Source organism: Cebidichthys violaceus, unplaced genomic scaffold (genome assembly GCF_023349555.1).
Source record: "Cebidichthys violaceus isolate CVI_PGR_0920_01 unplaced genomic scaffold, fCebVio1.0.p SCAF_62, whole genome shotgun sequence".
Lineage (NCBI taxonomy): Eukaryota > Metazoa > Chordata > Actinopteri > Perciformes > Stichaeidae > Cebidichthys > Cebidichthys violaceus.
In genome coordinates, this window is record NW_027176839.1 from 1,008,754 (window position 1) to 1,026,487 (window position 17,734).

The 17,734-nt window shown below is 45.0% G+C and overlaps 1 long non-coding RNA gene and 1 pseudogene across 1 annotated transcript; one reads left to right on the top strand and one right to left on the bottom strand.

The window, feature by feature from the left end:
- Positions 1-7,770: 7,770 nt before the first annotated feature.
- LOC137890138 (uncharacterized) lies at positions 7,771-15,623 on the bottom strand. The gene is made up of 4 exons (XR_011105269.1): positions 15,565-15,623; positions 8,568-8,705; positions 8,127-8,215; positions 7,771-7,863 (listed from the first exon to the last, which is right to left on the bottom strand). It is a non-coding gene; the product is annotated as an uncharacterized lncRNA (long non-coding RNA).
- A 363-nt stretch (positions 15,624-15,986) lies between these two features.
- On the top strand, positions 15,987-17,097 carry LOC137890152 (uncharacterized; annotated as a pseudogene).
- Positions 17,098-17,734: the final 637 nt, after the last annotated feature.

The window sequence follows — 17,734 nt, forward strand, 5'->3', positions numbered from 1 at the left end:
GCTGTGCACCATCATGCACCAGGGTGAGTTATAACAATAACAATACATTTCATTTGCATAACGCTTTAAAAGGTACTCAAAGGCACATTACATGGTCAAAACAGAAACAATAAAAGCAATAACAATACAAACAAAATAGATGACATAACAGTAAGGAACAGTACAAAAACATACATTACTAACTAAATAAGTAAAGAATATTAACTAAGTAAAAAAAGTAAAAATCCACAATAACTAAAATATAACTGTAACTAAAAATATTATATTTACAGACAGAATATTTTTCATTGCAGTGTATTTATATTGCACAGATTTGTAGTGTTGTGTGGTCCACTGGGAGCACAGCTGGTTGTGCAGCCTGACAGCGGCAGGAAGGAAGGATCTGCGGTACCTCTCCTTCACACACCGGGGGTGAATCAGCCGGTGGCTGAAGGAGCTGCACAGAGCTGCCAGCGTGTCCCACATGGGGTGGGAGGTGTTGTTCATCAGGGATGATAGCTTAGCCATCATCCTCCTGTCTCCCACCATTTCCACCGTATCCAGTGGACACCCCAACACACTGCTGGCCTTCTTGACAAGTTTGTTCAGTCTCTTCCCGTCAGCTGCCGAGATGCTGCTGCCCCAGCAGACCACTCCATAAAAAATGGCTGATGCCACCACAGAGTCAAAGAAGGTCTTCAGGAGTGCTCCCTGCACACCAAAAGCTTGTCCCTCAGAAGCAAAGGCTGGATGGTGTTGAAGGCAATGGAGAAATCAAAAAACATGACTATCACACTGCTCCCAGCCTTTTCCAGGTGAGAAAGCTGGTCTGCGCTGGACTTGAGGAGCCGTCTGAACCGAATTCTGGCTTAGTGTGGACGCTCATTTCAAATGGAAACGGAGTAGTGTGCACATGGCCAAAGAGTAAGTTCAGATCATTCACCCACTTTTGGTCCCCCGTAGTCTGTTGATTGGGCCCTTTGTGGCCAGCAGTGGCGGGCCGTGCATTTTATACCTGGGACTTCAGTGCTGTCATACTACAGTTGAACTATCTCCTAATAACCTCATTATGACACCACAGCTACGGGTTATTATTAGTTTTGTGTAAAAGCTGCATATTCACATAACACTGCAACATTTGACATGTGAAATAAAATGTTACATGAAGCTCAACACCTACAAAACATGAACTGCTGAGTGCAGATACATGAATCCGTGCATGACGGGACGCTGCGTCATTAACGGACAATGCATATAGTTAAAATCAATGTAATTAACACAATGACAAAAACAAACTCATAAGAACCAGTCACATATATTTATATGACAACAAAAGCATGACACATCAATCCAGCAAACCTGCAGCGGATCCATGCATTCCACCCACACAAGAGCACAAGCCATTCAAATATTATTCATAAAAACGAAACAATAGACAAATGAACAGTAGTAACATTACTGCAGATGTAAAAAAACAAACGCAGTTTGTCACTTACCGAATGCTGTTCACTTAAAGACAAAGTCCATCCTCTTTTCTTTGTTGACAAAGAGTTTATTCCCACGGTTGTACAGTACATCGTTTCAGTTCCAGCAAGAAGTCCTTCTCGATTCATGGACGCCAGTGATGACAGTCGAGCCAACCCAGTTGTATTCCACCTCCGCCGGCGCACCCACGTAGCGTAGCATAGCTCCAAACACCAAGACGCTCATTTAAAATGAAACACATTCACAGCCGTAAAATGTGCAACGCTTCTCCGACAGGATCACCGTTCATACAAATCCTTTTCCTGGCTGAGTCAGGGCTGCTAGCTGTGGGGTTGACTGACTATTTCTTATGATGTCCAGTTTTTCCTGAAATGTCCTTCTTGAGAAAGGCGTTGTCAGTAACTCCGCCACTAAATCTGTTTCTCCTCCTCCTTCAGCCATTGAGTGTTAAAAAAACCAAAGCTAGGTAAAAAAAATAAATAAACTACACCAAGCAAAACCCTAAAAATGTCATAATTTCTTCCATATCTTTCAATTTGAATTCTTACTACTCCAACAAACCTCTTCTCCTTAAGTTTCACATTCGTCACGCGCTCGCCCACTGACCAATCACGGCGCACGCTGCACCTTTCTACAGAGCTGACCTTAATACTGAGCTGCAAGTTAATGATGACTTATCATTAACAGGCAGGTTAATTGTAGGCCAGCTAGCAGGCTCTGGCACGTCAAAGAATACGACCAACATGTCAAACTAAAGATCTGATTGGTTGAAGACAATGACAATCAACAATATCGTCCCAATTTACTTAAACTGCAGAGGCATTCACTTGTGAGTCTGAAGGCCTTGGGCCTCTCTTCTTACCTAGATACAGCATAGAGGCTAAATCTGATTGGATAAAAGCTCTATATAAAACAAGCTGCGCTGGAAGCAAAGCTACAGAGGAAGACAGTAGCTGTGCAATGAGAAAATCAGCTAATGGGAAAAATAATTAATTAATATACAATATATGTATTAAAATACATGTAGTGTGTTTATGAAAAATTATTAAATTATAAAATAGCTATAAATTTGTGATTCTGTTTAGGCCAGCAGAGAAGGCCTTGAAGGCCCTGACAGCCCACCACTGGTGGCCAAACATCACCTTGAGGCCCTTCCAGACCCCGCTAATGTTATTCTGCTGAAGCTGGTTCTCCATCTTCGTCCTGTTGACTTTTTTCCCTTCCCTAATCTTCCTCCTCAGCTCCCTCTGCACAGTCTTCAGCTCCTCCTTGTTTCCTGATCTAAAATCCCTCTTCTTCTCCTTGAGGAGGGCCTTTATTTCAGGAGTGATCCAAGGTTTGCTGTTGGAAAAACACCGTACAGTCCAGGTGGGAACGGTGTTCTTAACACAGAAGTTAATGTAGTCTGTTATGCAGTGAGTGAGACTGTCAATGTCCTCCCCATGGGCATCACTGCATACTTCCCACACAGTAGAGTCAAAACAGTCTTTCAGAGCCTCCCCGGCTTCCTCGGAGCATCTTTTTACTGTGTGAGTCACAGCTGGCTGCCTTTGTACAAGAGGTTTCTACACAGGCAGGAGGTGCACCAGGTTGTGGTCAGATCTTCCCAGGGGAGGGAGAGGTGATGAAGTGTATGCCTCCTTGGTGTTGGCATAGAAGAGATCCAGTGCAGTTTTGAAAGTGACAGAGAATGTCTGAGGTGGTGGGGGAGAGAGTTCCAGAGGGAGGGGGCAGCAATGGAGAAGGCCCTGTCCCCCCAGGTCCGATGCTTGGACAAAGTAGGGGAGGTAAGGGGGATGGCATCGGTGGATCTGAGGTTGCGTTTGGGAGCGTGTCGATGTAGAAGGTCCGAAAGGTATGAAGGGGCGAGATTATGAAGGGCTTTGTATGTAATGAGGAGAATCTTGAACTGGATTCTTTGCTGTATGGGGAGCCAGTGGAGGTTTTGAAGGACTGGGGTGATGTGATCTCTGGTGGAGTGGGAGAGCAGATGGGCAGCTGAGTTCTGAATGTATTGTAGTTTGTTGATGATTTTGGTGGATGAGCTGTACAGGATGCTGTTGCAGTAGTCCTGTCGAGAGGTGATGAAGGCGTGGTGAGTGTTGCAGCGGCTGTGGAGGAAAAGGAAGGACGTAGACAGGCAATGTTTTTGAGCATTTTTTGTGATGTGATTGACGTGGCGTTCAAAGAAGAGGGTTTGATCAAAAATGAATTCAAGGTTACGGACATGTGTGGAAGCAGGAATAGTGGTGCCATCGATGCAGAGGGAGAAAATGTGGTGGGATTTTTTAGTGATTTGGGGCCGATGATGAGGATTTTAGATTTGTCACTGTTGAGTTTGAGAAAGTTGGCTTGCATCCAGGTTTTTATATCTGTGAGGCAGTTGGTGATGTTGGAGTGGGTGGTGAGGGTGATGGATTTGGTGGAGATGTAAAGCTGGGTGTCATCAGCATAGTAGTGGAAATGGAGACCATAAGTATGATGTCGCCATGGGGGAGCAGGTAGAGGATGAAGAGGAGGGGAGCGAGTACTAAACCTCGGGGGACACCTGAGAGATTGGGCCTGTGTCAGACTTAAATTTATTGATTATGAACTGAACTGTTCGGTCGGAGAGGTATGATTTGAACCAGGAGAGGGCTGTGCCAGTAATGTGGAGGGAGGACTCCAGACGGGAGAGGAGGATGGAATGGTTGATGGTGTCGAAGGCTGCACTGAGGTCAAGTAGTATCAGGATGTTAAGAGAGTTAACCTGTTTGGACAGATACTGTATGCTAACAGGAGCACAGAACAAAACAGAGTGTGGTTGTGAAACCATCAAGTATTTATTTTATGTTGGTAGTGTACCATTTGTTTTTGCTCGGATCAAATTTTTATATTCTCTAAATAATGATTTACTATTATACTTGCTGATGTTACATTTTATTTCCTTATACCTCCTCCTGTCGTCTGATGACCATCAGTCATTGGTGACATTGATCAGGGCATTTTCTGTACTGTGATGAGATCTGAATCCAGATTTAAATGGTTCATACAGTTGGTTTGAGTCCAGGTGGGTTTTTAGTTGGTGAGCAACAGTACCTTCCAGTATTTTAGACAGAAAAGGGAGATTGAAGATGGGTCTGTCGTTGTTGTGGATGTCAGGGTCAAGGCCAGGCTTTTTGAGGATGGGTGTGACTGAGGCTAGTTTGAGGGCGGGAGAGACAGAACCAGTCGACAGGGAGGAGTTGATGATATAGAGGAGGAGCGGGCGGAGGGCCAGGAGACAAGCCAAGACTAAAGTGGAAGGGATAGGGTCCAGGTCACCGGTCAAAGTCCATAACAACGACAACCCCTGGTTCACAGCTAAACTCAGACAGCTGAGGTTGCAAAAGGAACAGGCATTTAGGAGAGGGGACAGGGACAGGTTTAAAGAGTCAAAATACAGGTCTAGCAAAGCAGTGAGAGATGCTAAATGACTGCATTTTGAGAAACTGCAACACCAGCTCTCAGCAAGTGACTCTGTTTCTGTCTGGAGAGGCCCATGACCCCATCCACCAGCTCCAAACCACCAGGTCACCCTCCCTCAGCTCAGCAGGGGCCCGGGCCTCACCACTAAGTCTCTTTGTTATTCCTGCATCGCTCTTTTCTGTTCTTAATGTAGCAACGAAGCCTCTCCCAGCTGTTAGCAGACTTGTAATACCGGTAGCTAGCGGGCTGTACCCAGCATGCCGTTCGGCGGTGTAATTTAATAAATGTACAATTATTAGTGTTACAACTTGTTTATGTGTCACAAACTGTTGTCGTGGTGTTTTGCCCTGTTAAAGAGCGTTAGTTGTGGGTTATTAATTGTTGTGTTATAAAGTTAAAACCATGACACCACCCTCATTGGACCTCTGGTGGGCATAATTCCACCTACAGGTGGGAGATCGACCATCTGGTGACCTGATGCTGATTTAACAACTTGGAGCTCAATTCTGTAAAGCAGGGGTCTCAAACTGTCGGCCCCCCTCCCCCCTCCCTACATAATGCCAAAAATATCATATTATCCAGCCCGCAAAATATTTGTTTTCTTATTATTGTTTGCAGACCCCTTCTCAGCTGATGTGGAGAGCGTCCCTAGTATGTTGCAAATGGAACTTATTGACGTGCAGTGCAACAGTGATCTAAAAGCAGAGAGGCTCAAGAAAAACCAGACATGACTGGACAATTCATGAAAGAATTAGCTTCCCTGACCTGACAAAAATGTTCAGTCGGGTAATGTGCCTTTTTGGAAGCACATACATGTGTGAGAAACTTTTCTTGACTATGAACTTAAATGCACTATAAATGCAAGTACAGGTCCAGGGTTTCAACTGTGACCTCGATCAGGGCAAATGTGGCTCAGCTGTGTGAGCAGAAGCGCTGCCAGGTGTCTGGCAAGAAATAGAATAAAGTACAAATGTATTCACGGATTGCATTTGTTGTTTCAGTGCAATTTTTCAGTAAGTTATATAAAAAATGAGGCAAAAGATATTTGCACTGTTAGAAATTAATATAAAATGTATAGAAACTGCTGGTTGCATTTTCTTTCTTGTAGTGTTTAAGCGTTGAAGTGGCCCTCCTATAAAATGGCAATATCAGCAGTGGCCCCAAGCCAAGTTGAGTTTGAGACCCCTGCTCTAACATTTACCCAAATAGTTTAAGAAGCCTTTATTAAACAAACTATCAATTCCATTGTTCACCATTATTTAGGATCTTTTCTTGCACAGATACCCAACTGCCATTTGAGTTTTGGTTCACATATTTCATGAAGTCAACCTGTTTCAGGATTGTACAGATAAGAAGGTGATGCAACAAATGCAAACCAGCGTACAAAGCCATGTACATTCCTCTGCGTTACATCATGTTGGTGTCTTTGATGAGAACAACTGACTGTACAATACAAAAAATGTATTTACTAACACACCCCGGCAATTAAATCATTAAACTCACTAAACTGCACTGACTTTCATTTTTCATTTTACATACCACACTGTAAATACCTGAAATAGTGGAGCTAAGTACAAAAGGTGTAGGTGGCAAGTGAAACCTAGTGATCGGGATCACTGATAGGATTCTCATGTTAAGAGCAGGCACATGCACTTGGTAAGTAATGTCATGATCATGATGCAGTGCTCAGTAACAACTTATAGGGCCCTATGAAACAAAATGAATAACAATTCATTTTTAGCATTGCACTATTTTTTTTCTTGTCAAAGATTGTGCTTCAATACAGTTGAAAAGCAAAACATGGCCATATATAAAACCAAAACATAGCAACATAGAGCCCTAAACCTAGCAACTGATCTTGAGTTAAGCAGAGTTAAGCTGGTTTCTTTTACAGTAATGTGAAAGTTGTTAAATTTGGATTTGATCATCTGAGAGAGATTAACAGTCATCGAGTTTACATATCTCTGTCTCCCTGCTTATTTCTCTGTCTTTGGCAAGCAGAGAGTAAAAAAATTAGTAGGAATATAGCTAATGTTGCTATACAACACAAAGAATAGCTCTCAGAAAAACATAAAACTACAGAGACCTGAAGCATTAACTTCCTCAGTAGCTGGTACAATGATCTGGCCGTTGGTGGGTGAAGAGCCGGTGTACTGCAGAGGTGAGGAACTGATGAATGACAAGTGTGTGAGCTGAGGGAGGTGATGAAGCCATTGCAGACAGGTGTGTAGATAGACTGGGCCCAGGTTGATGGCAGGACACACAAAGAAAAGGCAAGGACATGGAAGACAAGTGGAGGAGGAACCAGAGATGGGGACTTGGACGCTTACAAGTCAAATCTCTGTGTTTGTGAGGTTAGAGTGGTTGTTGTTAAATTGCAGTATATTATAAACTGTCATCAGCTGAAGACCCAGTGTAATTATACAGTTACAGTTAGTAAATACAGTAATTTATTTTTTAATTGTGTGTTCTTTTTAAATTGCATCGATCATATACCAAAAAAATCAATGCTGATACTGTATGCTAATAGATAACAGAGTGATACAGTATATGCTTTGAATTCCTGACACAAAGCTTTGCAGTGTTCTAAGCAGACCAGATGGCATACAGCAGATGAAAGAACGTTCATTACAACCAAAAGAGACTTGAGACTTGACCTGGAAGAGCGTCTCTAAGATAAGATAAGCAGGGACGCTCACCATGGCCGTGACAAAGATGGTAACAACAAAAAGCCTATTGAAGCATATTGCAGCATTTCTGATTTATTTCTCTGATTGAGATATATATATATATATATATATATATATATATATATATATATATATATATATATATATATATACATACACTGTAAAGAAGCACAATTCAGGCAATCAAAAATAACCCTTCTTTTTGTTGTAATGGAATCTTTGTTTATGCAAAATAAATAACATCTCCTTGATGTCCTGTACACTGAAAGAGAATATGAGAAAAAAGAAAAATGTGTTTATGTTATATATTTAATTACACACAGACAACAGTGATGAGGTTAAATCAGCATTGTTTTTGTTACTCAAAATCACAGACATTTTCTATACCTATTCAACAGATGTGAACTGAGTTCTCTGTGCTGTTGCAATGACTTGTTGTAACTATTAGTGATATTAGGATCTTAAAACATTTTCTGTAATACAAAACAGTACATGTGGCTGGCATATGCAGTTACATTGACTTACCATATACTTCCGAATGAGATGTCCATCATCTTCCTAAAGTGGGATGCCTAGAGGATGGCAGCCCTTTAAGGGTTGAAAGCACTTGTCACCTGTATAAAAAGAGTTACAGTTGTTGAAATATCCCTCAAAACATCAATAATTACAAAAAATGTCTAGAATATATATCGGACCTTAAAAAATACACTGACTTCATTATACATTCTCTTAATGGACTGCTCTCTTTAACTAAAGAACGTTACTAAATTGTGACTTTATTTTCATGAAATGTCAGAGGTCTGAATGTGTAGAGAGATAGCACTATTTTAAATTCTATTCTAAATCTAAATAATCCAGGCTGTTCTTGAGGTCTTCAAACTGAGACTCTATTCTACTATGTACATTTCATGAAGTTGCTCCAGAGAATATGAATATTTGTATACAACATTGTGTACACATATTTACCTCTTGCAAGATTGCCAGATGTTTGGCTAGTTTCTGGACAGAAACACCCCCTTCTTCTGGAAAACGGATGTTTTCTGCAAACTGCACCATGAAGGTGGTTTCAAGTAGAATTGTGATGCGCTGGAATTCTGCATGTATCTGTTTTACACAAAAAAAATCGGAAGACAAAGAGCACTGTGTAAAGATACATTCACAAATTGACCTCCTGATTAACCAAGACAGTCTTTGATAGCATGGATATTGGTGTACAGTGTGTTCAAGTCAAACATATTCCTATTAATCTAAGGTAAATGGGCAAAATCAGAACTGGAGGCTGTGTGGTTATTTAAACATGGTTAGTGACCGTTTGGCCTCAGGAACATGCTAATCTTTGATTACATAAAGCCACAGTAAAGCTAACAAAATCGTTTAATTTAATGTAACTTATAATGTAGGGCAGTGTATCTCATATTAAGCAGAGTAACTAATTAGCTGCTACCATAAATTGAAAAGATACTAACAGAAACAGTAAATGGTTCAGCCTTAACTTTAACATTAATTATAGACACCCACAATTTGAACAAGGTCTGCGACCCTACTACTTTTACTTATAGTTATTCTCATAAAGCACAGCCTGGTGATTACTTTCACTTTACTGAAGTCTGCTTCTCGTGAACACAGACTTAAGACTTACACAAAGTGAGTTGCTGTTGCTCTGTCTGCCACTCAGCTCATTGTGTTGACTGAATGGCAGCTAGCTGCTGCAATATAACGTTAACTTTACCGTGTCAGGGCTGCCATTCAGTTTAAGTTACATTATGAGCGACTGTAACATTAACCCTTTGCTGTCTGACTCTGAGAGCATCTTCAACACCATTTACTAACGTGATTTCACATTCTGCCATACTGAAAAAATTTGAAAACATACTTTCAACCAGTCAGGAATATACAGTTGGCAATCAGCATAGCCAGTCTACAACTCATTAAGTAGTCCATTACATTTTCATGTTAGTGTAACTGAGCGTCCTGGGTTCGTGTATGAGGGGCACTTATAAGTCAGGAATAAGCGGAGTTGGGAGACCAAACATCTTGTTCAGTCCACGGCTTCTCTCTCTTTATTTTTTTGTTGCCCACGTGGGAGTTGTTTTTCCTCTACGGCAACCCTGAAGGGACATATCTCCAATACAGAACAATAAACATGAGACAGTCTGTTACATACGTCCTCCCCTCAATTAGAAACGTCCCCGTTTCGTAACTAGCAAACACATATACAATTACACAAAATCCCAAATCAACAAGAAAAAACAACAAATGACCATAGCTAACAGGAGTACACCAAACTATAAATGGCACCCGAAATAGCAAGGTGAACAACCCACCAACAGTCAAAACAGAACATAGTCTTGGAAGTGCGATGAGGGCCGCACCACACGACCCCCGCGGGACCGTACAGGGTCAGGCTCTGCCACACCCCCTCCAAGGCCAGTGTCCAACTGTCCTAGCACATGCTGCCCCCCCCCCCCCAAGCGAGGCTGAGAAGTCCCCACTTCAGAAGGGGCCGGGAGGGAGGGTGATGTGTCAGTGACAGCCAGTGATGGTAGGGGCAGAGTGTACCGTTTCAGTCTATCATGGTGAACCACCTGGGCCCGGTCCAGCGGGTCAAGTGGGTTGACAATCCGGTATGTCAAGGCCGCCTCACCGCCTGAAGCCAGCGCCTGCTCGACCCTGTAGGGGCCCTTCCAGTGAGGCGCCAGTTTAGTGCGACTGTCGGGTTGTTAAGCCACACTAACGCGCCCTCTCCATAAGGACGATGGCAAACATCCTCATCATGATACAGTTTCTGTCTCTCATGAGCTTCTGTAGCATGAAGCCTCGCTGCACTAAAGGCTCTTTCCAGCCTCCCCACCAGGGATGGCACATATTCCGGCAGGACTCCAGAGCCCTGAGATTTCTCACCTCTGTTAGGAATGAGAACATCAGCTGGAACACGTGCCTCGCGTCCGTGCATGAGGAAGAAAGGGGTAAAATGAGTGCTAGCATGTCTGGATGTGTTGTAGGCAAATGCCACCTGCTTCACATAATCATCCCATTCACCTCCATGTGAGAGCAGCATCTTCGCCAGCTGATCAATCAGAGTCCGGTTATGACGCTCCACCATACCGTCAGATTTGGGGTTGTAGGCGGTAGTGTGTGTCTTCTTGATACCTAACAACTTGCAGAGGCTCTGAATCACCTCTGCCTCAAATTGTCGGCCTTGGTCGCTGTGCAGGACTTCCGGGACCCCATGCACTAGCACATAGTCATCAAACAGGCAGTGAGCCACTGTGTGAGCAGTCTGATTGGGTAGCGCATACATGTTAACAAATTTAGTGAAATAGTCATCCACCACTAATATATATCTGTTCCCCCGTGAAGTTACAGGCAGCTCGAGGATATTTGCAGCCACCCGCTGTAGAGGGCGACTAGCCTGGGACCCTCCCATGGGAGCCCTCTGCCTGGGAACTGGGGCCCTGTGGGTTTGGCAGGCTCTGCACTGCTCACACCATTGTCTAATGTCTCTCAACATGAAGGGCCAATAGTAGGTCTGTCTGGCCTTCTCCCAAACTCGCTCTGCGGAAAAGTGTGCAGCAGTTGGGCCACCATGCAGCTGCTGAAGAAGCTCTGGCACCAGAGATGAGGGGATCACCACCTGAACGTGTCTCTCCCCTGCCGGAGAGAGTATAGTCCTGCACAACAAACCATCAATGACTGACAGATGGTTGAATTCAGTCCATAGTTTCCTGAGGCAGAGTGAGGACCCCCTCAGGTGTCTGCGAGGTGGTCTCACTGCGTTTCGCTCCAACCAACTCAACACCGCCCCAATTTCCGGGTCCTCACGTTGCAACCGCTGCAGCTCAGAGTCACTGTGGCAGAGAGAATATGCCGGCCGCCGTTCCATGAGCGTCTCCTCATCCCCTGGCAGCTCTGATTCGACCACCGATCCTGCAGCACACACATCCGACGGCGAGCCCGCCTGGTCTCTGGCGTCCGAAGACGCAGGCCGGCGAGACAAGGCATCCGCATTTTTGTGGCGTGAACCATCTTTGTGAATAATGGTCCAGTTGAATGGGTCGAGCTCCAAAACCCACCGGCCCCTTCGTCCTGTAGGATCGTTGTCAATGGCCATTTTTCTGAGCCCCAGCAGCGGGCGATGATCCGAGATGATGGTGAATGCAGAGAGGCCCACATAGTGTTTAAATTCACGCACGGCCCATACTACGGCCCAGAGCTCCCTGTCGAAAGTGGACCATCTTTTCTGGGTGTGCGTAAGAGCCTGGCTGACATAAGCTACGACTCGTTCGGGCCCCTCCACCTGTTGAGCCAGTACTGCACCAACCGAGTCTTTGGAAGCATCCGTGTATATCTTGAATGAGAGTGCGAAGTTGGGTAGTGTCACCACAGGAGCGGAGGTGAGCACCTGCTTGAAAAACGTGAAAGCTGTTTCACACTCTGCATCCCATTTGAAAGGCACGTTTTTGCCTGCCAGGTGGTTCAGCGGTGCAGCATACTGGGAAAAATTCCTCACAAACCTCCTGTAGTATGAGCACAGGCCCACAAAGGCTCTGACTTCAGATGAGTTGCAGGGAGTTGGCCAGTTTCTCACCTTTTCGGTATTGCGGGGGTCAGGCTGGAGCCCCTGTCTGGAGACCACGTGGCCTAAGAACACCACATGGTCCCGGGCCAAGTGGCATTTTCTGTGATTGAGTTTCAGACCCGCACCCTGTATTCTGGAAAGGATCTCCCCCAGGTGGGCCAGGTGGTCTTCAAAGGTGCGACTATAAATCAGGATATCGTCCAAATAGACCATGCAGATGTGCCAAGGCAGACCCCGCAGGATCAGCTCCATCATGCGTTGAAAGGTGGCAGGAGAGTTGGTCAGGCCCATGGGCATGGCGCGCCACTGGTACAAGCCCCTGCCTGTTGTGAAGGCCGTTTTTTCACAATCCTCCTCGGCCATTTCCACTTGCCAGTAGCCATTTGAAAAGTCAAGTGTGCTGAACCACATTGAGCCAGCCAGGGCATCCAGGCTGTCATCTACCCGTGGAAGTGGGTGGGAATCCTTGATTGTCACAGCATTAAGGCGCCGATAGTCAATGCAAAACCTCCATTGTCCCCCTTTCTTTTTAACCAGCACCACCGGTGACGCCCAGGGGCTGCAGCTCTCCTCCACTAGCCCATCAGCCAATAGAGCAGCCACCTGCCGTTCTATCTCTGACCGCTTCTCCGGAGACGCCTGATAGGCGCGCTGCTTAATGGGATGATGGTCACCAGTCTTAATGTGGTGTTTAATGCGCGTGCACCTGTCTGTATTCCCCTCCGTCGGGCTGAACACATCACCGAATCTCTGTAGCAGCTCAGACAGTTTTGCTTTCTGTTGCTCTGTAATTGGTGAATCCTCCAGTGTGATGGGGAGAGCAGCAGGCTGTGGCTGAACTGACTCCACTTCTGGGGAATGAATGAGTGGCATAATATCAGACTTTTCAAGTGGGTAGAACTCACCCATGTGCAACCCCTGCTTGAGCTCCACAGTCTTCCCTGTGGGATTGAGGACACGAGCCACAGTCACGCCATCCTTAACGGTGGTGACTGTGTGGGCAACCACTAGTCCAGTCGTTTCTGGGATGTTAGGCTCCAGGTAGCCCTCAAACTCTCTCGCAGGCAAGCCACAAGTGCTAGGCGAGAGCACATTCATTGGCACCAGGGCCTCGCTCAGAGGGGGAATAGTCATAACTCCAGCCAGGGACACGTTACAGCATTCAGGGACTAATTCTCCACCCCGCAACAGGGGCACTGTAGCGTCCCATAACTGCAGCACACCCCGTCCCCAGTCCGGTAGTGCATGGTTCTTGGCTAGGAAGTCCAGACCCAGTAGGACTGTTTGAGTGGACTCTCGCAGGACATGAAATGTGTGTTGCCAACAGGTGGGGCCTAAGCGGAAAGTCGCCACAATAGTGCCCAAAGTATCCAACATCTGTCCATTAACTGCACGCGAGTCGATATAGTTCTTTTTCAGTGTTCGGTTTCGCAGGGCAGGGACTGACGTACGAAAGTCGGCACTAATCAATGACACAGTCGCTCCTGAGTCAACCAATATTGACACTTCAGTGCCTTCAACCACCCCTCTAACGTAGGAGGTAGGGTGGTCCACACTGTCCATCTCAGCAATATTCTCAGATATCGGCGACTGTGAGGAGCCCTCAAGCGGTGTAGCTGGTATCAGGGCCTCGACACCAGCTACTGACCGTTTCCCTGACGATCCTGTTGCTGTGGCAGGAAAGGCACGCTGCGCCTCCTTGGCTCCTCCTCTTGCCGGGCCCGCCACCCAGGACTGGGGCTCCTGCCTCCAGGCCGCCTGGGAGGGGGCGACATCCCTGCATCCTGATGCAGGCTACGTGATTGATAGTCTCTCTGAGGCCAGACAGGCCTGCGGTCAGGAGAGCGGCCCCGGGGCACCTTCGACTGACAGCCCATCTCTCCACAGGTGCAGCTACAACGTCCTCCCGAGGGCGAGCGGGACCCCTGTCCCCTCTGGTTGGAACTACAGGTCGTCAGCCTCCGATTCTCCTCAGAAATATCCTTTATCTCCCTCCTCATAAAAGACATCTCCTCTGTCAGTGTCGACTGATAATACCCTGCAGAAAGCAGTCGATAAACTGACTGCACAGACACACTGTCCCCGAGTCTATGGGTGGCCATATTGTTACTCACACGGTCTCTCTGCAGAGCCTCCCTGGCATTTTCGCACCGTTCCGCGATAATCAGAGCCTCCTCCAGGTCGGTGGCGCCCTGCTCTAGGCATTTGGATCTCAAAGCCGCATCCAAACCGGCAAGGAAGCGTCGAAACTTCTCCTCCCGCTGCGCTATGGTCCCATAGTCCGGGAACGCCTCCAAGACCAGTCGGCTCACGTCGGCGGCATATACCTCCAAGCTCTCGACCGGAGCACGCACGCGAGCACCCAGGCTGGCTCTGAAGCGATCCATAAACTGTCTCTGTCCAAACGCCACGCCGAGTCTTTCTTTAACAGCAGCATAATCCGACTTAACTGCGTCCGGAAGGCTGTCCCACAGTAGAAAAGCCGACTTGCTCAAGCGGGTGGGCAGAAGTCTCACCAGTTCATCTCCGTAATCGCCGCCGCTCCCCACTGACGCTCTGACGGCAACCTCCAGCTGTCTCACCCAGCCGAGAAAACTCTGGCTACCGTCGCCAGAAAACGGAGCAGGCAGGTCCACATGGAAATCCCTGCAGGCCGATCGTCTGCCGAACAGCCCTGAGCTGGGCTTCAACGGGTCTTCATCTCCAACCCACATCCTGTACTTGAACCAGCGGCGCTTTTCTCTTTGAAGTGCCGCGGAATTAGCCTGCTAGCTAAACTGAGACAGCTAAGCTAAGCTAAGAAAGTGCACACTCACAGTCGCCGAAGTGTAAAATAGTCGTAGCGGTCTGTAGTCGGTGCATAAGAACCACCGCTGCCACCAATGTAACCGAGCGTCCTGGGTTCGTGTATGAGGGGCACTTATAAGTCAGGAATAAGCGGAGTCGGGAGACCAAACATCTCGTTCAGTCCACGGCTTCTCTCTCTTTATTTTATTTTTATTTTTTTGTTGCCCACGCGGGAGTTGTTTTTCCTCTACGGCAACCCTGAAGGGACATATCTCCAATACAGAACAATAAACATGAAACAGTCTGTTACATTAGTGAAGTCCACAAGCTACTAAAACAGCCTATAAGCTACTAAAATTGAATTCACCTAGCATCCCACTTGAGAGCAATATCATGTTAGCTTAATGTTAACATACTTATCACCTTCACATTATGTTACTACATAACTAAGCTAGCTGTTGTAACGTTAGCTAAAGTAGCAAACACACAATTGATAGTGTTAGCTAAATTATGTTTTCTATCAAACACTGTTTTAAAGTGTAAAAAACAGTTTTAGAACAAATATAACACATATATGGTTATAAATTGCTTACTTACCGAAAACGTAGAACTGTGGACAGACGGCACTGCAGGAGCTTCTAACAGAAATCCCCCAGAGCGAAACAAATCCCCGCCTTCAGAATTTGAATTTCTAGCACGTCTGCCCATGCGCAGACAGGAAGCGTGTGGAAATTAAATCGTACATATTTCGTTCTCATTACTTTTAACTGAATGGAATTAACTCATTTTAAATGAGCGAAGTACATGTTGAGATTAATTTAAAAAGATACGTAGGATTCAATTACACATTAAAATCGATGAAATAAACTAGATTAAGACATGTAACATTTACAGGGGGGCCGAATCATTTTTTTCAGTGTACGTAACAATAGTTTATTTGAGGATTTTCAGTCAGGATTTAGAAAGCATCATAGCACAGAGACAGCTCTGGTAAAAATAGCGAATGACCTTCTAATTGCATGAGACAAAGGACTTGTCTGTTTTCTTGTCTTGTTAGACCTTAGTGCTGCGTTCGACACCATTGACCATCACATCCTGTTACAGAGACTAGAACATTATATTGGTACTAAACTGGTTTAAGTCAGATTGATCTCAGTTTGTATTTGTAAACAATGAAACCTCGATGAAGACCAACGTTATGGAGTTCCACAAGGTTCTGTATTTGGACCAATCTTGTTCACCTTAAATATGCTTCCTTTAGGCAATATTATCAGAAAACACTCTATAAACTTTCATTGTTATGCAGATGATACTCAATTGTATTTATCGATCAAACCAGATGAAACCAACCAGCTCACTAGACTTCAAGTATGTCTTAAGGACATATAAACCTGGATGACCTGCAACTAATGTTAAACTCAGACAAAACTGAAGTTATTCTACTAGGCCCACATCTCAGAAATCAATTATCTAGTGATATAGTTTCTCCAGATGGCATTGTACTGGCATCCAGCAGCACCGTAAAGAATCTCGGAGTTATCTTTCATGTGGATTTGTTTTTTAATTAACTCCCAGATAAAACTAATTTCAAGGAATGCCTTTTTTCACCAACGTAACATTTCAAAAATCAAACACATCCTCTTTTAAAGCGATGCAGAAAAATCAGTTCATGCATTTGTTACTTCTAGACTAGATTACTGCAATTCCTTATTATCAGGCTGCTCTAATAAGTCTCCTAAATCTCTCCAGTTGATTCAGAATGCTGCACAACGTGTACTAACAAAAATTAAGAAAAGAGATCATATTACTTCTCTGCACTGGCTCCCTGTAAAATCTAGAATAGAATTTAAAATCCTTATCCTCACCTATAAAGCCCTAATTGGTCAGGCACCATCATATCTTAAGCGGCTTATAGTACAATATTATCCTACTAGAGAGCTACGCTCCCTAAATTCAGGATTACTTGTGGTTCCTAGAGCCTTAAAAAGTAGGATGGGAGCAGACACACTCACCACATTTAAGAGTAGGCTTAAGACTTTCCTTTTTGATAGTGCTTATAGGCTGGGTCAGGTTTATAGTTATGGCTGGCTCAGGTTTGCCTTGGACCAGCCCCTAGATAAGCTGCTATAAGCCTAGACTGTTGGAGGACTTCCTAGGATACACTGAGCTTCTCTCTCCTCTTCTTCATCTCTTTTTGTATGAATTCATGTCCCATTAATGCTCATTACTAATTTTGCAAATTTGTTATTTAGCGATACAAATAAAATTGAATTGAATGGAACATTTTAGTCTTGACTAATGCGGAGAACTGATTGATATTGCCATGCCTAGATCCACACTGCTATCATGGCTAAAAACATGGGGTACAGTGCCTAAGGTGGACGATACAGGTGGACCAGAAGTTGCAATTCCAAGGTTTGGCCATAACAAAAGTTGGCTTCAAAGCCTGGTGCACTTCCTGGGGGCATAGGCAATGGCCAGTATATCTAGGGTTCCATTGAAGCGGATATCTGGAAAATGGGTCAAAGATACCCGGACCAAGACGATACCAGATGGATTCCGAGAATGTATTTTGGCCAAACCTTTCCACCTCTTTTGCTCTCATATGCAAATATGATTGGTCAGTACTATTGCCTACAAATTCTGTATTCATATTCAGAATCTGTTCTAGAGATTAGTGGCACCCTAATGTAACAATGACGATCACCACCACATTATAGAGTAATGTGTTCTTGTGGATTTTTTCCCACTAAATGTGAACGTTCAA